Source organism: Sturnira hondurensis, unplaced genomic scaffold (genome assembly GCF_014824575.4).
Source record: "Sturnira hondurensis isolate 20B ecotype Veracruz unplaced genomic scaffold, ASM1482457v3 Scaffold0018097, whole genome shotgun sequence".
NCBI lineage: Eukaryota > Metazoa > Chordata > Mammalia > Chiroptera > Phyllostomidae > Sturnira > Sturnira hondurensis.
The window spans coordinates 2457924-2478031 of record NW_028090728.1 but is presented as its reverse complement, the minus strand read 5'-3'; the positions used below and the strand labels follow the sequence as shown (position 1 = coordinate 2478031).

Genomic DNA, 20108 nt, shown 5'->3' with positions numbered 1-20108 from the left:
CCCATGGCCCGGGGGACGGTCACTTGGGTTCCATTAGGGAATTTTGGGATGAAGCCAAACCAGAAGGAAGAGTACAAGCACAAGAATCTCCCCCTCCTCCCTTCTTCTCCTCTCCTTCCCCTCCCCCTGCCCCTCACTCCCTCTCCCCTCCCCTCCCCTCCCCATACACACACTTAGTAAAAATCCACACAGCACAGTGAATGTCCTTCCTACCCCAACCCTCCTTTCAATCAGCAGTTTTCTTCTCATCCTTCAGAGGTAGCCCCTGCAGACCCAGGCACCCCGACCTAGGGAAGGCTTCCCATCAGAACGGTCCCTGAGGCTCAGGGACTTCCCTGCCCCACCCCCATGCTGACTGAGGCTGAGCCTCCTTCTGTCTGGCCCCAGGGATGGAAGCTCCCTGAGCAGGGAGGGAGCCGGCCAGCCCTGCCCAGGTCCAGGCAGCAGCTGAGTGGTCAGGGGGACTTCAGGGGTCCCCACCAGTCTGGGGCTGAGGGCTGGGGGCCAGGAGAAGCCCTAGACCAGCTGGCATTCATAGTACCACCAGGTGCGGGGAGGGCAGGGGCTGCGGGGTCCTGAGCTGAGCTGGGAAGGGGCTGGAGGGGTCCTTTGAGGAGTGGCTGGGCCACCCCAACCTCCAGATTCCAGGGAGCTCTGAGGCCCTTGTCCTGGGGAACTGGTGGTCAGGGAACACAGGACTAGTGGAGGCAGGTGTAGGTGCAGGCACATGCACACACTCTTCCCCGGAGGGGCCTGTGCGTGTCCCTATGTGGGCATTTATGTCACTTATGTGTGTACTTGTCCCTCTTTACACCTCCTATGCATGTTAGTGCACGTGTGTCATCTCATGAGTATGTGAACACAGATGGTGTGCCAGGTAGTTCCCCCTGGTGGAGTGTGTCTTCATGCCTGTCCTGGTGGCTCCTATCTACTCTGTGTCAAGGGCTTCCTCGTAAAGCCAGGGGCTCAGCAGCTGCCCTGAGTTTGGAGGAGAGGGAGTGATGCTAGCCCCCCCTTCTCATGGGGTTCCCTTCCTGGCAAGCAGAGGAGGCCACTGGGGCCAAGGGAGGGGCCCGAGAGTTCCCCAGCCTCTCAGAAGGAGAGGAAGAGGAGGAGGGATATCATCATTCCCATTCTCAGGCGCCTGGGGACCCACTGCGCCTGGGGGGGGGGGGGCCGTGTGGCCCCTTGAGATTGGGTGGGGGTGGGACCAGACTGCTCTCTGTGTGGTGGCGCCTGTGGGTCTCAGGCCAAGTGTGTCTCTGCGTTTGCACCTGTGTGTGAGGGTCTTGGGCCGGAACTGTGGGTCTGATGACGGCATAGGTGCAGGTCTGACTCCGGCTGTGTCTGTGTGTGTGTCTGGCCTGCTCAGACTGGCCCAGGCATGGGAAAAGAACCGGGGGGCCTTGGGCTCTCCTTAGTCACCACGGGGCCCTGATGTCTCAGTGTGGCTGTGTTCGGGGCTGATGGTACTGCTTATCTCAGGGGCGGGGTGGCTCTTAGCCTCCCACATGATCCCTGGTGGCCTGGTGGAATGTGTCCATGGGATGGTCACACAGTGCTTCTCCGCCAGTATTGGGGTTCAGGCTCAGACTGGGCCTGGGGTCAGAGGTCGGCCTCTAGCAGGGGCCAGATGTCCCCAGTGTGTGGCTAGACACTACGACTGGGGTCGGAAGTCCATTCATGGCAGAGGGCAGGGGTCAGTCAGTGGCTGGGGTCAGGGGTCTGTCTATGCTGGCACAGGGGACTGGATAAGCCTCAGCCACACCACTGTCCTCAGCTTCTCCGTAGCTTCCTGGCCAAGAGTGTGGGTTTGAGTCCTGGGCTGTGCCTCGAGAGGTAGGGGCAAAGGCTGCATAGGCCACTGTGGGCCCTGCTGGATGCCATACAGGCATGTGGCTCTGTGAATGACTTTTATGACTGTGACAGAATCCAAGCCAGGCCAGATATGCCAGGTGTGGGTAACATTGGTCATAGCCCAGAACGAAGGGGTGTCCTCTGGCCAGAGAATGCAGAGCAGGGCAGTGCCACCCCAAACCTGGAGGCTGCGGGCGGGGATCCCTGTCGCCCTTCTCCTGGCCCCGCCCCTTCAGGTCTCTCTGGAGCCCTCCCCTCTCCTCACCCATTTCTTCTTCCTTATTTGCTCCTCTTCTCCTCAGTTCTCCCCTCATCTCACATCCTCCTCCCCAGTCTCTCCTCATCTCTGTCTGCCTTCTTTTCCAGCTGCCCTCTTTTTTCCATTCATTCCAACCCCCCACCCCAGCCCTTCCTGTAGCCACAACATTCTGAACCTAGGGCCTTGCCTCTTCCTAGCTGAGGGACACAAGTTCAGCATCTTCCAGGGCACTCAGATGCTGAGAAAGACAGATGGATGCCAGTGGGGGCAGGGTAGGGCCTGCAGGCTGCCCTAGCATGGGCAAGGGGGCCACAGGGATGAGGGGGGAGAAGTCACAGAGCGGTTGAGATCCCTCCTCTGGAGCCCAGCCCAGAAAAGAGGGTCCTCAGAGGGTGGGTCTGGCCTGTTGGAAGCTAAAGTTGTATGACCTCATCTGGTTGTCTCCCATAGTCTAGTAAAGAAGGATGGACAGACAGATGGCAGGAAAAGCCACAGGCAGGAGAGATCAAAGGTTGTGCAGATCAAAGGCAGGCAGCAAAAGAAGTGGTCTCGGTTCCCGCATTGGTGGGCAGAGCCCAGCCCAGCCCTGCTAGGGCTGAGGGCCAGGCCCAGGCGGAGATGGCAATATGTCCCACCCCTATCCAGGGCCAGAGAGGTGGATGCCAAGCTTCTCTTGCCCAAACTTGGGCCAGAAACTAAATAGGTAGATTCCAGATTTCCCTCTGACCTCTACTGCCATCCCCTGGGGTGGGGGCATGGGGAATAAGACATATCAGCTGTTTGAAAATGATGTAAAATGTTAAGGGAACTTGGGTATTCATAATCCTGATGCCCTACCACTGCCCCCAGCTAAAATGTCAAGTTCTTCGCTTTCAAAGGAAAACATTTTCTCAAGTGTTTAGCTCCCAGTCTCACGTGGTGTCCCAGCTCTCAGGAAGTGCTGGGCACTAGAGCGTGTTGGTGGGGGAGGAAGAGGAACAGGGCGGAATTGCTTAGTAACCACGCCAGAGCAGGAGGGCAGGGACTGTTGGTTTTGTTCACTGCTGTCTCCCTGGTGGCCCTGACAAGGCCTCAGTGGGCGCTCTGTAAACACAGCCCAGGGAGCGAGTCACAAACCGTAGGTTTGTGCAGCTGATTCACTCAGTTGGTCTGGGAGAACAGTAAGGGTCACGGAGGAGAGAAGGCAGACAGGGCTCCTGGCCTCTGACCTGGCCCAGCAGGTTCATAAAAGAGAGAAACTGAGGCTTGGAGTGGGAAAGTGACTTGACAGGCCACCCAGTGATGACCCAGGCAGGGCACTGTTCCCCGTACATCCAAGAGAAACAGGCTTCTTCAGCAGCTAAGCTAACAGATTGGCTCCAAGGGCGTTAACCTGTCAGAGGGGGCGGGGGCAGTCCTTCCTGAGTATGTGCCCTCCCAGCAGCCCTGGGAGCCTGCCCCAGACCATTCACCGCTGAAAGACCGGCTGGTCACTGCAGCTCCATCCTTCCGGTTCCTTGGGGTAGATGTGTCAGCCAAACCTGTTAGCCCTGCCTTTAAATCCATCCAGAATCTCATGCCTTCTCAGCTCTCTGTGGCCCCCGCCCTGGCCAGGCCCTGTCACTGCCTGCTTGGACTTGTGCAGAGGTCACCTTGGCGCCCCCCCCCCCCACCTTCATTCCTGCCCTGGTGCCACCCCACTTCTCTTTACAGCAACCAGGAGGATACTGTGAGGGCCTCAGGGAGGTCATGTCCCTCTTGTGCTCAAAATACTGTAGAGATGCCTCATCTCACTCCCTTGTTCCTCTCTGCCCTTTCCTCTTCCCACTTACCCACTGCCCTCTCTGTTCCAGCCACACCACCCTCTGCCCTCTGCCATTCCTTGAACAGTCCTGCTCTATTCCTGCCTCAGGGCCTTTGCCCTTACTGTTCCAGCAACCTGCACAGCTTCCCCCCAGGTAGCTGCCTGCCTCACCACTTTGGTCTTCCAAATCTGTTCTCAAATGGTTTCAAGTGTGAGTTCCCTGAGCCCCCAGTGTGAAAACAAAGCCCTCCCCCAGTTGCTTCCAGTCCCCTTCCCTGGCTTTTTTTTAAACAGCAGGGTTCCACCTAAATGTAACACACCACATAATTTACTCATTCACTTTGTTGTCAGAATCACAGCAAGAAAGACTGGAAATTTTGTCTCATTCCTAGCTCTGAATCCTCAACACTTAGAACAGTGCCTGGACCATAGTTGGTGCTCAATAAATATTTGTCCATTGAATGGATGAATATTTCTGCTAGACTCCAGTTGTGACCTTGGGCAAGTCAACTGTCTGGACCTCAGTGACCCAGTCTCTGAAATAGGAAGGGTGGCTAATCTGAGGGAGAAAGACAAGAAACCACTGGCTGACTACTCCACAAACGTGTGTGGAGTAGACGTTCTACCTTCCTGGCCCCCTCTGACCCCAGGGCTTCATTCTTGCAAGTGAGGTGCCTGGTGCCTTGTCCTCTCCTTGGAGAGCACAGAACCCCGAGGCAAGGAGGGCCTGCGATAACCAGATCAAGCCTGAGCTTGAACACAACTTCTGGATCTCAGTGGCACCAGCATGGTCTGGTGGGTGGAGTCCAGGCACCTCTTCTCTGCCTCTTATGCCCACCTGGGTGGCCACTGGGTAACCCCTGTCCCTGGTGGCCTGCCAGTGAGTCCAACACCTGACAGCCTTGCTGACTCATTTGCCTGCCTTCCTGAAGCCCATGCCTGGCGTCCCCCTCTGCTCCTGTTTGTTGTTTAACCCTGGAGTAGCATTTGGACACATACTTTGTATGAAAGCAACTACTCAGATAGGCCAAAAAGGGGCACCGTGTCCAGGCCCTGAACATAGCCACTCCTCACCAGGAAAGACTGGGCCTTTGAGACCTGCGAGCACCCTGCTCTGCCCCATAGAACTCTCCCGCCAGTCAAGCAAGGGGGGGGTGGATCCCCTCTCCCCATGTAGCCCAGACTAGGCATCCTGTGGTAGGTGGTGGAGTCAGACCACTGGCCTGAGCAGGGATCTTGCCAGCCAGGCAGCATCCCCTGCTGGTGGTCCCCTGGGCATTTAGGGAGCACCTGCTGTGCACGCATGCTGCCACTGTAGTCCCATGGAGTCCTGCCAGTAGAGTCTGAGAGAACAAGCAAGGGTTTCAGGGCCACGCAGACCTAAGTTTGAACCTGGGCACTGCCACCTTCTTCATTCGATTGCTAAATGCGTGTTGAGCACCTGCTCTGTTCCAGGCAGAGGCAAGAAAAATCCCTCCGGAGACTTAGCCAGGGTCGGGTTGTCCTACTGGGTGTTCTCCAGGAGCCCTTCCACGGCGCGAGCCTGGGCTCTCCTCTCAGAGGTGGGCCTCCTGATGACTCTCCATCGTAACACTTGTAAAAGGGTCCTGGCCAGGTAAGGGTTTCCACCCCACTCTGGCAGTTGTGGATTTGGACACCCTGCCCCTCCAGACCACCGCCAGGAACAAGAAACGCAGAGTGCCCTGAACAGATGCAGGGCACTGTTCTCTTTTGGGATAAGCTGCCATCTCTTTCCTTCAGAGCCCTGGGATATGTGCCCGGAATCCTGAATCTGTGAAGTGCACTCCCTGAGTGACCTCTCGTGAGTCACATGGCCTGTCTTTGCCCAGGTGTCCTCCATCTCCAACCACCCCTATTGTTCTTTAAAGGGGCTGTTGTTTCAAAGAAGAGATAGCCCCGGGCTGGGTCATGTTCACAGGAGGAGGGCTGTGGTCAGCCTCATTGCCTCATTCGTTCATTCATTCACTTACATATTCATTCACAAATACTTACTGAATGTGTGTCAGGCTCCATTGCAGGTATGGAGGGCATTCCAGTGAGCAAACAGATAAAAACAAATACAAAATACACAAATAAGTAAATTAAGTGGTACATTAGAAGCTAAAGAAGGCATTCCAAGCAGAGGGACCGGCAAGTACAAAGGCCCTGAAATAAGAGTGTGCCTATAAATTCGAGGGACAGTGTATGAAGGGGTGGGAATGAGGTCAGAGCAGTGGCTCATTTTGTGGGGTTTCATCAACAACTGTACAGACTTTTTTTTTCTTCTGGTCACCCTGAAACCAGGGAGGGGTGGGAGCGTGTCCCTGCCCTCCCCAGGGGAAGGTGGCAAACACTGCCACCATAAAAGTCCCACCTGCCAACCTTGACCTTGTGGGCCTCTGCACAGAGGAGGTGGCTGAGTCAGGATGTGAGAGGGAGAGCCTGAGGCTGAGGGTCAGGCAGCACTGTGATGGGTTATAGATCAGTTTATGGCTGGCTTGGTGGTCTCCAGCAGGGATTTGGGCTTTTTTTGTCTAATGGTGCATACACAGTGGGCTTCTCCTGGCTCACCCAGCAGGCTTAAGACTAAGGGACTCTGGTCCCCAGGTCAGACTAAGCAGTCTGCCCTCTAAAGTCGGGAAGCCCGGGGAGGAGCTCGGCTGCCCAAGGCCTGCTGGCTGGGAGTAGGTGCTTGCAGTTGGTCAGCCCCTTTGTTTCTGCTGCATCCTTACCAGGTGAGCCAGGGGTCAGTCAGCCCAGAGGGCTATTTTGGGTCCATTTCTGGGAGAGGGGGCTGCTCTTGGTCCCTGGGCAGCCACACTCAAGAGTCTGGACGCTCTAGGCCTACCAGTAAGATATTGATTCCTTGGCAGGGGGAACAGCATGTGCAAGGAAACAGTGAGGCTCTGGGCATTGGAATTGATCAGGTCTGAGCTAGAGCTCAGGATTCTGTTTTTAGTTTCCCTGTGGACACTCTTTGGGATTGACTCCTCAGGCCACGGGAGCACTAGTGCCATCAGCACCTGCATGACCCTCAGCCAAGAACCTGGAGGCACAGCAACGCTTTCATGAAACTGCTTTCTGCTTCCCCTCCCCCTGCCCAGAGGGTTCTGGACTGAGGGAGACACTCAGGTGGCGGGGTGGTGAAGCGCTGCCTGTAGCCACCCTCCTGTAGCCGCCTAAGAGCCAAGGGCCTCAGTGAGGCCAAGGAAGGGGTAAGAGGAAGCGACCCCCCCGCCCCCCGCCACATATGGAGCCGTTAGTAGGGTGGGGTGGGGGGTTGGGAAATGAGGAGAGGGCTTTGGCGGATCACTGAACCGCAAAACCTGTGCTCCGCCCCTCTTACCAGAACAGAGAGGAGTCTGAAAGGGAAAGCGGAGATGAGGGCTGAGGAGAGTGAGAGAGAGCCAGGTCTGACAAGTCTGTGTGGTCCGTAGCTCAATAACCAATAATGATGATCGATAATAGAGTAGACCCATGACAGGTTGGACACGTGTCTGGGGAGAAGGGTGGTTGGATGAATGAGTGAATGCCTGCATGGGCGGTGAGTAGCCCTAGCAAGGGGCTGGCCAGGCCAGCGCTCAATCACAGCCCCTGGGTGCTGTGCCCCACCACACGTTCAGAACCCCATTACCATGCCTGCCTGGGGTGCAGAATTCCATGCCCCGCCCCCGCCCCCCCCCGCCCCGGGGCTCTGGAGCTGCTGTCAGTGGCAGCTCTAAGACCGGGGCAAGGAATGGCTCCGCCAGCGATGCCCGGGATCCATGTGCCAGCCTTTTAGCGCGCCTGGCTGGGCCACCCCTCAGCGGCGGGGGCACCTGGAGGTGAGGGCCACTTTGAAGTCCCCGGCCTGCTCTTCTTTGTCTCGGCCTAGTCCTCCGCCGTCTCCGACCGTGACCTGCCTCTTCTGGCAACCCTCGCCACTCCCTTCCAGGCTGCTGCTAGATATCCCGAGTGTCAGTTCCAGCTGCCACCAGGCCTTAGGCGACTTCCCCGTCCAGCAGGGTTTTCTAAAACCTGCTGCCTCTAGGACCGTGGGGCTCACAAGTGCCAGGATCTCCAAGCTGCGTTTCTGGTGCGGAGAGAGGGGGCGCAAGGATGAAGTCTCCCTCTTTCTCCGCCTTCGCTCTCTCCCCCCTCCTCTGACACTACTCCGCGCTTTACGCCCTGACCCCATCGCAGCTTGTTCGCATCTTAAGCGGCTTTTTCTGAGGTGGTGGGATCCCTGCCACCACTCGAACCCCTTCTTCCTACCTCGCCTGCCAGGCCTCAGACCCTCACGCAGAGCAGAGCCGCACTCAGTATTGCCTGCAGGCATACACCACAGCCTCTCGCCAAACCACAGTCCTGCACAGGCGCACTGCCCCTTCCATGCACAGCCCCTTGGCCCCAGCAACCGCAATCCCAATCGCAAACAAGCCCATACGCACACACAACACCCCTCAGACACACTCAGGCCCGTGCAGACACAATCCCACACACGCAAACCTCATACAGACATAGCCCCGCACAGGCGCAGTCCCACCCACGCAGTCACACCCTCCCCCATAAACAATCGCATAAAAACATGACCCACGCAGGGTCCCTCCGAGACCCAGAGACACATTCACAGCTTGCAGCCATTCACAGCTCGCAGCCAGACCCCTACACCCCGTGACATTCACACGTAGGACAGACCAGAAATATACAGCCTCATTGATACACACGGACCTAAATGCGCAGCCAAGAGCTCACCCACCGGCTCGTAAGTCACTGGAAAAATATTAAAGCGTTCACTCCCTTCCCTTTAATCTCTGACAAGCTCGCGTGCGCGCGCTCACAGAGACAGTCACCCCCACCCCCAGACCCTAACCCAGCCTCCTAGCCCAGGACCCACAGCCCCCACCCCATGAGCTTTGGGAGCGTCTCCCCGGCTGCAAATGCCCCGCTTCCTCTTCTGCCCCCTCCTCCTTCCCTCCCTCTTGTCTGGGGCTCAGGCTGCTCGCGGCCAAGCCCCCTCGTCGTGCGCCCCTCCCCGCGCGAGCGCGCGCCCCCCTCGCCTGCATCGCGCCTTCCGAGTGGATGCGGCCACAGGGCGGTCTCTAATTACCTCCTGTCCCCCGGCGACCCGTGAATAATGGCTACTGAGGGCGCTCGCAGGGGCTGCTGAGAAGGAAGCGCGGGGCGAGAGAGGCGCGGCGCGCGCGGGAGCGCGAGAGAGAAAGGAGCGAGCCCGTGAGCAACGGCAGAGAGAAAGGAATCAGGAATCGTGCGAGCGCTCACATTATTTTCTCTCAAGGATCTCATCTGGCCGCTGCGTTGTGGAAGAAGCCAGGGGGAAAGCCGGCGCTTGAGGAGGAGAAAGACTGCCTGGGGAAAGAGAGACGGCAAGACGCGTAGCGCCAGCGCTTGGGAGACCAGGAGGAGCCTGCAGGTATTGTTGGCGTCAGAGCTTTGTGTCTTTGGGGAGCCGTTCTGGGGTTCGAGGGCTCCTGGATGCCCCTGCTGCCACGGCGCTTAGACCTGCTACAACCTGGGGCGGCCGGAGGGGGTCCCTGCCGGCACCCCTCCTTCGCTCGCCGCAATCTTGGCTGCAGTTACAGATTTGCCTGTTTGGGGGTTTTCCATGCCGGTTGAGGGAATTGGCCACGGGAGAAGAAATTCCTTTTTTTTTCCTTCTCTTTTAAAAAATGTTGGCCATAGTTTGGCTGTGCTGGGGATGGGGATTCCCTTCTCTTTCCTCTATGGTCTCAGCAACAGCGGTACTGGCAGAACGCAGTACCGAGATGGAGGTGCTGGTGGCTGCGGATGGGGAGGTGAGGGACGTGGAAGGAAAGAGTTTTGTTCAAGTTCACAATCTGCGACCTGGAATGGATCAGGCCGGCGAGGACCGTCTGTGCGCCCTGTCCTGCATTCGGCAACCAGTGGGAAACTTCCCGAGAGTGCAGCCTCCCGGGGAACTTGGCGCCCCTGCCGCCTCCGGGTGCTTCCTCTAGCCTCCAGCATAGCCCTGCCGCTAGCGCTTAAGGTCGTGCTCTCCCCCCCACCCCCCAGCCTTCCTCCCACCCCCTGTGCGGCTTCCGGATCTGTATGGAGCTGGAACAGCAGCTTCAAACCCCCCTTGAGACCCCTCCCCGCTCCTCAAGCTAGCGCCTGCTAGATCTCGTGCCCGAATGGCCAGGCTGACAATGAAATCTTGCATTTCTGCTGGTGGGGTGGGGGTTGGTGGTAGCTTGATCTCTCCTGGGACCACTGACCCTGTGTCGGAGGAGGGGGAGGCGCTTGTTTGGGTTAGAGACCTTGAAGTGGATGGCGCCTTGAGGGTTGGGGGTGGGGACAAGGTGAGAGGCCCCGGGAGGCCAGAGGCCTGGGTTTTCCACCAGGGTGGTGTATTGGAGCCCCTCTTGGGCTTGGTGATTGGCTGGTGACTTCAGGATCATCTAAGCCCCCCCCCCCAAACCTCAGCCTCCTCCCTCCACCTTGGCCTCCTCCTCTCACGTACAATGCGGGCTTCAAAGGTGATCCTACGGGTGATGTGTGTGTGATGAAGTGTTTGTCTCTTGTGATCCACAGAAGATGCCGTTCTGGTGACCCAGTGATTCGGACACCTCATCCCCTCCCTCCAGGGCTGGGTGAGGAGAGTAGTGGGACCTTCTGTTTCCACTGGGGCTGTGCTACCCAAGGGAGATTTGGGGGGTCTCAACCCTGAGGGGGGCTCAACGCAAAGTGGGGGCTGCGAGGTCAGCAGTTTCTTGGCACTCACAGCTCCCAGTTCCTTCTGCTCCCGTGGGGGGTTTAGAAGGGGCAAGGGGTAGCTGGAACAGGAGTGGAGGCGAAGAAGAGCCTGCCTCAGTTGGATCGCCAGGCGAATTTGAAGGGTTAGACAGGGAGCCCGAGCTGGACACCCAGGCAGGTGAAGGACCTGAAGAGACAGTTCCTGGGGGAGTGGGAAGGCACCTTGGGGGCAGCAGCAAATGGTTTCAGGCCTTTCTGTGTCTTGGTCCAGGGGTAGAATTGGCCCTCCCCAGATATCTGTCTGCTGTACACAGCAGGAACACGCAGTTGGGCCCCTTGACTTATTGACACTGAGGGGAGCTGGTAGATTCCCTGGCCAGTGCTCCCTTCGCAGCAGCTGCATTGGGGCAGGGCCTGGCTGGGTGGTGCCTGGTTCAGGGATCTTAGGAGAGACTGAAATTAGAGCTGGAAAGAGGGTGTTGTAGTCAGGGAGCGGCGTGTAGCCCTGAGGCTTTGAAAAGGAGTTAGTTACCAGGGTTAGGGGCACAAGAACTAGAAGCAGAATCACCTGGGGAGACTAGTCCCCCCAACCCCCCACCCAGTCTGTGCTTGCCCCATTTGCCACCTCCATCCTCACCACCCACAGCTGGAGGCTTGGTGGTTAAGGGTGAGTGCCTTAAGGCCAGACTGGGGGACCCTGAGTGCTGAGGGCAGGCCCCATCCCCAGGGTTGACACAAGGTCTTAGCTGGGCAGTCACCTGAGGGGCTGTCTTCCCTCTTCCCCACCCTCCCCGAATTCCTGTTTCCTGTGGGGGAGAGGCATTCCCTTTGGATCTTAGAGCCCTGAGGCCAGGTGCAAGAGGAGCCCTGCCTGGGCTGGACAAACGCCGACGGAGTGAATGAATCAGTGATGAATGAATGAATACATGAATGAAAGAGGAAGGTTTCTCAATCGGAGGCATTTAGTTATCTTTTTAAGAGACCTTTTTGATGTAAGCATTTTAAAATATGGTTCATAGAAAAATAATAAAATAATTTTTCATGTGAAAAATAAAAAGAAACAAAGAAGGTTACTGACAGTGAGCTATGACCACGGTACTATTTTGATGTCATCCTTTGCAGTCTTTGTGGACTTGGTGGTTGGTTTGTTTTTTAGAGGCTTTGTCGTCATTCTCTGTATTCAGATGTATATCCGATCTTCTCCTTTGGCAACGCCAACGGGAGCCTTTTCCTGTTTTGTAACCAGCTCTCCGTAAACACCATGTCTTCAGGTTCTTTCAGTCTGGTGGCTGTACATCGTTTACTTAACATTCCCCGTTTTGTGCAGCATTCTGGATGCTCCTGGTGAATGAGGTAGTGGATATATTTTATGTAGAAAGCTTTTTTTGGTCTTTAAGACAATTTCCTGGAAAATTATTCTGCTGATATGAAAGGCTCTGACATGCCTGCAGTAGGAGAAATGGGCTTCTCATTTTTCCTGGAGATGGGCACATTATTCTCTTTTCTTCTAGCACAATCTAGAACCTTCTACCAGAACCAAAAAGAGCCACAGCAATGAATCACCTGCCTGACCCTCCTCCTTTGCCAGAGGAGGAGGCTTTGCCCAGAGGCAGGAAGCCAGTCCCAAGGTCATGAAATCTTTGCTGGGCTCTGCAGCAGCCTGCGATGGGTCACGGATCTGCCACTCTGGCTCCTGCATCCTGGGAGAGTCCCTAGGGCCCCCTTAGCCTGACCCTGCCCACCTCACAGGTGGGAGCACTGAGACACCACGGGAGCAGAAGCACCCGGCACATCCACCCCCTGGAGAACTAGACAGGCTCCTGAGCCCTTCTGTGTTGTGCCCACTGGCCGTGTCCATGGTCTCTGGGGTCACCCGCGTTACCAGCCTTTGCCTGTCAGATATTTGGCCCGTCACCCGCCCTCTCCCCACTCGCCCTTTCTCTTTGCTGTCCTATTTTCCGGAAAGAAAAGCAGGGAGTCCAAATAGGTGTGTTGAGGGGGTAGGGCTGCAGAAGTCAGAGGGGCCATTGGCTATGCCCCTGCCCACCCCTGTACCCCCAGCGTACTCCTGAGAGACCAAATTCTGGGTCTGTTCAGGAGCTGGGAGCAGTGGTCTGCACAGTTGCCCACTTTGGGGGAGTGGGAGAGGCCCAGCTCTGTCTTCAGCTCTCCCTCTGATCTCAGATTGACCCCAGGCGTGCCGCCCCACCCCACCCTGGGGAGGAAGGGTAAGCAAGGAAGAGAGAAGAGGAGAAAGGGATGGAAGGGGAGAAGAGAGAAAAAGGAAGGGATTGGAAAAGAGGGAAAGGGGAAAGCTGTGTGATTTCATGAACCAGTGTTACCCAAAAAAATTATTTTAAAAAAAGAAAGAAAAGAAAAGAGGCAGAGGTGGTCAGAAAGAAAGAAAATGGGGCTAGGAAAGGACCTATTTAAAATGAAGACAGAGAGAGACTCTCCCCCTCAGCCTCACTGGGCACTCAGGGGAGAAGGTGGGGATACTACTCCCAGTGTGGTATTGGGGACAGCCAGGGCAGACAGCCAGGAAAGGCGGACATTGCAGGATGCTGCCAGGGCTGGCTGGAATAGCTGCTTGGCAGGGGGAGGGGGTGCTCTGGAGCTCAGAAGGATCCAGACCAGGTGCCACCCAGGAGACAGGGAGGCAAGATGTTGGTGGCTTCTCTGTTCATGAGTTCCCCAGTGGGACAGGTGGTGGGACACCTCAATGTCAGGGTCTGGGGCTGGACTTCCCAGTGCAGGGAAGGGACCTTTTGTTTGTCTCCCTGCCCCCCACCCTGTGAGTGTGGGTGTCCCCGTACCAGGACCTGTCCCCATTGGCACACCACCTCCGTAGGTGCCTGTGCGTTTGTGTCTACATCAGATGCTGTTCATGTGTTCTTGGGAGTTGGGGTGCCTGCTGGCCTGGGCATGTGTGTACCCATATTTGCATGCCTCAGATTCTGTTTGTATATTTCTTAAGGGGTCTGTGTGCCTTCCAGCTTTGGCACATGTGTGTGCGAATCTGTGTGTGTCCCTGTCTGTGAGTCTCTGATGCCATTTACACATTTCTGGAGAGCGTGCCCCCAAGCTTGAGCACATTTTATGTGTGACTGTATGTGAATATACACTTACCTCCTAGTGGCCCCAAGAGGGATCCAGGCAGCAAGCTTTCGTGCTGCTTGCAAGGTTGTGGCAGAGTGGGTAAAAGGGTGGGGGGCAGCCTTCAACTTGGAAGGGTGGATGGAGGAAAGCAAAAGAAAATCTTAAAAGACCACCTTCCCCTGGTCTCCAAGGAGATGAGCCTGTGAAATGATCTGCGCGTTAATTAAAAAATGATTCTGTCCTGATTGAGCCATTCCTGCTCACTTCCCCCAGTGAGGGAGAGGGTGAGGTTGAGAGCAGAGGATGTAAAATGGGGCAGGGTCCAACTGTAAGACACAGCCAGCCGAGCCCCAGCCCACAGAGGGGAACTCAACATGGGGGAACTGAGTGGCTGGGGGTTGGGGGATATGAGGAGGTTGATTGGAACCACTCCTTTGAATTTTAAAGACACTCGCTCCTGTGGGTGGCACTCTCTGAGGTTCTAGGAGCTAGGTGGTCACCAGCAGGCCCCGTGGACCCCACTCATGCCTGGCACTGAGCCTGGTTGTTTATACTGAGCCTGCGAGTCACCATTTGTAGTTCTGGTTTTATGGACAAGTGACATGCTTGAGGTCACAGTACCAGAAGTTGGGGACCCTGGGCTAGACCCAGTCCTCTGAGCCCAAGGCCCAGGCCCCTTTCCTAGCTCCCAGCAGTCCCCAGAGTCACAGTGAGGGGCCCTCCCTCTGCATAACCCCTGGAGAGCTGAAGCCTCACTGTCCCTGGCACGCTGGGGGTTCCTTTCCAAGGCCCAAGTGGCACAGCGTGTAGAGCCATAGTGTCCATTCCTTGGGGAGCCTCAGGACTCACCGGCCAGGGAAGCTCTGATCTGACTCATGTCATCTTTGCCAGCCTGGGTTGGGCTTCCCCCCACTCCCTCCTGCTGTTCCCCGAGGTGGCTAATGATTCTGCAGCAGACCCGACACAGATGCCCCATGGGGCCAGCCAGCCACCGCACTGCTGGGTATATGCCCCTAAGACCTTTCTGGAAGAAGTCTGGGCCTAGTCATGTGTTGCCTTGCCTGATAGTCTCAGCTGCAGTCAGCCCCAGAAGGACCACAGTTAGAAAAAAAAAGTCAAGCCCTGGCTTGTGTGGCTTAGTGGATTGAGCACCGGCTTGTGAACCACAGGCTACCCAGTTCGATTCCCAATCAGGGCACGTGCCTGGGTTGCAGGCAAGGTCCCCAGTAGGGGGCGCAGGAGAAGCAACCACACCTTGATGTTTTTCTCCCTCCCTCCCTTTCTCTCCCTCTAGAAATAAATAAATAAAATAAAATAAAAACAGGAAAAAGAAGTCATAATAATGATAAACTAGGTGGCCCTCAATCTGTGCCCTGGAATCCAGTGTTGTGGTTGGTGAGAGTGTAGGTGTTGGGCAAGCTGGTTCACCTTGACATTTGGGAGACCTGGCTTTAGGTCAGCCACATCCAGAAGCATTCCAAGGGTTTTTTCACTTCTTTATGCCTCAGTTTCGTCTTTGTGCAGTGGGGATCGTAGCTTTTCCCTGAAAGGACTGTCGGGAAGGTAAGGGACACCAGGTCAAAGTTGTTCAAGTGCCTGGCAGCATCTGGGCACACAGAGGGGCTCATGAAGTGTCGTCTGTCTGTTCAGGGTACCTGTGGGTGGTCACAGCAGGGGCACGCAGGGTTCTGCGGAGAGAGACCCGATGTTACTGCTTGTCTGCTCTCCAGGAGACAGGCTGGCATTGAGGGGACTGTCATCTCAGTGGTAGCTTCTGGGGGTCTGAGAAGTTCGTTGGACCTCACCCCTCCCCCTGAAGCTGCACTATCAATGGTAGAAGGGGAAAAGGGAGGAGATGTTTCTCCTGGACCAGGTCCCACATTCTTAGGGGAAACTTGACCAAGGGTAGGGTTCTGGGTCCAGAAACAATGTTGTGAAGAATTAGAGGGTACAGATGGGAGCAGAAAAGTGAGCTTCCACACATTCCCGAAGACAGAACTGGGAGAGAGCCTGGCAGATGTTGGCTCACTCCTCAAAAAGCCCTTTGAACTGAAGCAGACAGAGAGACCCTCCCCGCCCCAGGCCACCCCTGCAAGGTGCCACCTCCCAAGGGTACCTGGAGCTGTGCGGTGTTTGCCTTTCTGCAGAATCTCCCCTTCTTGCCTTTCCTAGGGCCTGAGAAGCCTCCTGTCATCACTGCCGGGGTAAAAGCATCAGTTTCTTCGTAAAATGCAACCTTGTGTCCTGGGGGAATGAATGATCAGGAGATAAACTCATGTTTGCCTACAAACACCAGCCTCCAGGGCCAGAAGGACCAGCACCCCATGCCAATGAGAGTGGGGATGGGGATGGGGGGTGCCTGGCTCTCCTGAGAGGTGGCAGCTCCGCTCTGCTGGGGTGGCACATGGAGTATCCAGCATCCACCTTCTCAGAAACCAGGATTCAGTTGTTTTCACAACATCTGTTTTGTGTGTGTTGTAATCTAACCCAGTAACCTCCCTGGGTCACTGAAACTGCCCGAGAATCTCCATCTGCAGGCCCTGAGAACTGTGCGTGATGCCAGCCTCTTGCACAGCCCACACTCACTCAGGACCCACACAGGAGTGCCAGGACCCTGTTTGCATGGCTCACCATGGCCTGGCCCAGTCCTCCTCCTGAATGATGGTAAAGTTCCTACAGCTGTTCCCATTGATGGGGTCAGTGGGGAGGGGAGTGGGGCGCCTGGTTTACAGGTCCAGTTTCACTTCCTTCACTCTCTTGTCTTGCATCCAGCACACAGCCCCATGGGTCTGACCCAGAGGCAGCACATCCAGGCCCTGCTCAGGAGAGTCGGGCCTCCCAAAGGGAGGGGACCCATTTCACAGCAGGAGGTAGCATCACGCAGCATGCAGGGGGGCCTGGAGGAGGGAAAGGGCCAGGAGGGTTCCAGAAGTTTAGGTAGTTGGTGGGAACAGGGGAGGTGTAGGCAGAAGTGGAGACCGAGGTAACCTGGGGCCTTGACTGCCGTGACGGACTGACAGCACAGGCTGGACAAGAAGTGGGGCTCCCCATGCAAGGGCCCTGCCTGGAGGGCAAAGCAAGGAGGTGAGGCAGGGGGGTCAGGAAGACCTGGAGGGGCTGCATGACCTGCTGCTGCCCGTTCTCCTTTCAGAGCCTCAAGTTTCCTCCCTCAGAATTCCCGATACGTCAGGTTTCGGGGAAATTCAGAGTTCCTTGACCTCCTATCTCCTGAGTGCTTCGATTCTAACTGGTTGGGCCAACACTGGGCCGGTGCTTTCTCCTTGCGTTCTTCCCTTGTGAACTGCCTCCCCGCTTTCCTGTTGTGTGGACACTGCTCCAGAGGGGAGCAGGGACCTGACCCAGGCCTGCAGCTTCTCATTTAGCCGTGGGAGGGATCATTAAGTCATGGCTGTGGAAAGAGGTGGTGGTCCTTGGGGACCGGTAATTAAAGCCAAGCAGATTGTAATTCTCTAAAAGAAGGCTTGGCACTGAAAGGGAGAAATGTACCCAAACCCAGGAAAAGGCAGGAGAGGGCACAGCAGGGGTGAGGGCAGGAGGGGGTGAGTTGGGAGGTTTAGCCCCTTTCCCGTTAGAACACAGCCTCCTCCCCAGCCTTCTTCTCATCCCTACCTCCCCTGCCTCCACTGCAGTGCTGCCCTGTGCTGAGCAAACCTGCATCCTCAGAGGAACTGCTGAGTATCTCTGGCCAAGACCTCAGGAAAGGGTGTCCACTGGCAGCACCCCCGAATGGTCTACCAGGGGAGGAGTGAGGAGGTGTGAGAGGGCTCTGAGGGCTTGGGCATTGATGCCCATTGCTCCTCCCTGGGTCAAGGTTGCAGTGCGCTGGAGGCAAAGCCTGAACCCTCTCCCTGGCTGGACACTGCTGCTTCCATACCTAGACCCAACCATTTATATGCCCCTCCCACTATCCCTGATGGACATGTTGTAGCTGCACAGGAAAGAGGGGACTCGGCATACCTCGAGGCCTAGTGAGGGCAGGAGTCTGACAAGGAGCACTGTTCCCGACTCCCAGTTCAGTGCTCACTTGATCTGGGCTACTGTAAACGCTGGCTGTGGTTGCTGTGTGTTGCTGTGCGTTTGTGAAAGCACTGTCGCACTTCACATGAGGGAGGAGTTTTGATGTTCTCATACGTAACCTTTTGCTGAAGTGACAGCGGGCCATAAGAGGGTCTCAGGAGAGCCCATGTGGTTTCAGTTGCGAGGGACAGAGAACACCAGTGCAGAGGCCCCTCCCCAAAGCCGAGCTTGGGTGAGGGGGGCTCTCGTCCCTCCGTGCCAAGGCCTGGCCCCCAGCTCTGTCCTATCCTGGACCCTATGCCCACATGGTCATTTAGATTCATGTTTGACCATTTGGGTTTTTTTCCTCACATTTCTGAGTGAGGATCTCAGTTCCTACAGTAGTGGGAAGGTCTATGTAGAGAAAAAAGGGGTCTCTGGGCCTGAGAGAGGTTGAGAGTGAGGGTGAGTGAGGCACAGGTGTGGAAGCCTCATTCCTAGGCGAGAGCTGGCCAGGTGCAGGGTGGCAGACAAAGGGCATCTGCACTGGGGGCAGATTGAAGGGTGTGTTTGAGGTCTGTTCATGCCTGCCCTTGGCCCCAAAGGATCAGTCAAGGGGGCTTAAGAGGTTCCCCTTAATTGAGGTTGATGGCCAATTGGGAGGATTAACAAACAGTAACTGTCCTCCCATGAGAGCAACCAGAGCTAGCCATGCCTCTGGGAGCTGCGATCATGAGTTTAGGGTCCTTTCTCTCTCCTGCCTGCCTAGAAGCTCTGAGAATTCCTCTCTGCTAAGGGATCAGGAACAGGCCTGGTGCAGACCAGGGGGGCTGCCTCCTTCCTTCCCGTGTGTGGGTTCGGGCATGGAGCTGTGTGCCATGCCTGCCCGGGTGTCTGAACCTGAGGTGCTCGTGTCTGCACATGTATGTGCTGGTGCTGCTTGTCCCCCCTCAGCCACCTCTAGGTCAGGGAACAGCTGTGCCCCTAACCCCTCACAGCTGTCAGAGGGAAAGGAGAAGAGGGTCACCATGTGAAATCTCAGCAGGATGCAGGCTTTGCAACTTCTTTGGAGAGCAGTGCCTAGCTTTTTGGACAGAGATGACATTGCAAGGCTTCATTTCCACCCAAGGAGGAACTATTTTATCATTTAGAAGTGTCCCAGGCTTCTCCTGGGCTTCTTCTCCCAGGCTTCTCCTGGGCCACTTCAGGAGACAGGGAATATCCCATCTTGGTAGACGTGCAAGCAGATGCCAAGTGTGTACCTTCCTCTCTTTTCTGGTCCCTCCTAAGCCCAAAGGTCTGGAGCCCTGAATTTCCCCAGGTGACCCACAGCTGATGTGAGGTTGCCCTGTATTGCTAACCTGGACTGGCTGGAGAGCCCAACAGAGGGCTGCTGCCCCTTGGCATTCCCAAGAGTTGACCCAGAGAGACCTGGGGAATGTGGGTGAGGATGATAGTGTGTCACAGTGCTGGGACATTGGACCTATGTGTGTGTATGTTGTGTGTGTCTGTGTTTGGGTAAGTTCTGTGTACTTGTGTGGTAGGGTTGCAAATGCTGCTTGGATTTCCATGTTAGGAGTGTGTGTGTGAGGGGCTCTGGGGGTGGGGGTGGAGGGGGGTGGCTGTTCCTGTGCACTGTGGAGGTATTGACCAAACTCGAGTGTGTGTCCTCAGGCTGATGGATGTGTTTGCAGGGAGACCCTGTGGAGTCCTTCTTGGCCTATCCCTTCACGCCCCAGGGTCCCTGTCACTGCCCCTGCCTCCAGGTCAGGCAGCTTCCCAGGGGCCCACACCCTGACCAGCTGTGCTCCCCCTTCCAGGGGCTGCAGCTCCTGCCTGCACAGCTCTGACCTTTGTTCTTGCTCCTGCTGCAGGAGAGGCCCAGTGGGTTGGGTGGTAGGTCCCAGGGGCAGGGGAGGAAGAGGCCACCCCATCTCTTCTTGGCCTCTCCCTAGGAGGTCCTGGGGGAAGCGGGTCTGGAGTTGCTGCAGCATCTGGGCCACATGGGAGACCTTTCTGGAGACATCATGGGCATTCCTAGACATGAGCTGGAACACTTCCAGAGATGGTGTGCTTCTAGAAATAAGATATGATATTTCTGGAGACTCGATAAATGTGTTTCTGGAGACAAGATGGAAAGCATTTCTGGAGGAGAGACATTTCTGATGGCAAAATAGGGCATTTTTGGATGTGAAATAAGAACATATCTGGAGATATGAGAGGGCATTTTCTGGAATAAAGATGAGGCCTTTCTGGATTTCAACCATTATTAGAGATGAAACATTTCTGGGAATGGGCAATTGCTAGAGATAAAATGTTGTATATCTGGAAATGGAGTGTGTTTGAAGATGATACTGGAGCATTTCTGGAAATAAAATA

General features: G+C 56.0%; 1 protein-coding gene across 3 annotated transcripts in view; it reads left to right on the top strand.

Annotated features, from left to right (window-relative positions):
* RAI1 (retinoic acid induced 1) overlaps positions 1-20108 on the top strand; it is a 106405-nt gene that overhangs the window by 27553 nt on the left and 58744 nt on the right. For all 3 annotated transcript variants that reach the window (XR_005069793.1, XM_037068735.1, XM_037068736.1), the window contains one exon: positions 9178-9312. The gene's annotated coding sequence lies outside the window, so the exon portion shown is untranslated. The remainder of the gene's footprint in view (positions 1-9177; positions 9313-20108) is intronic.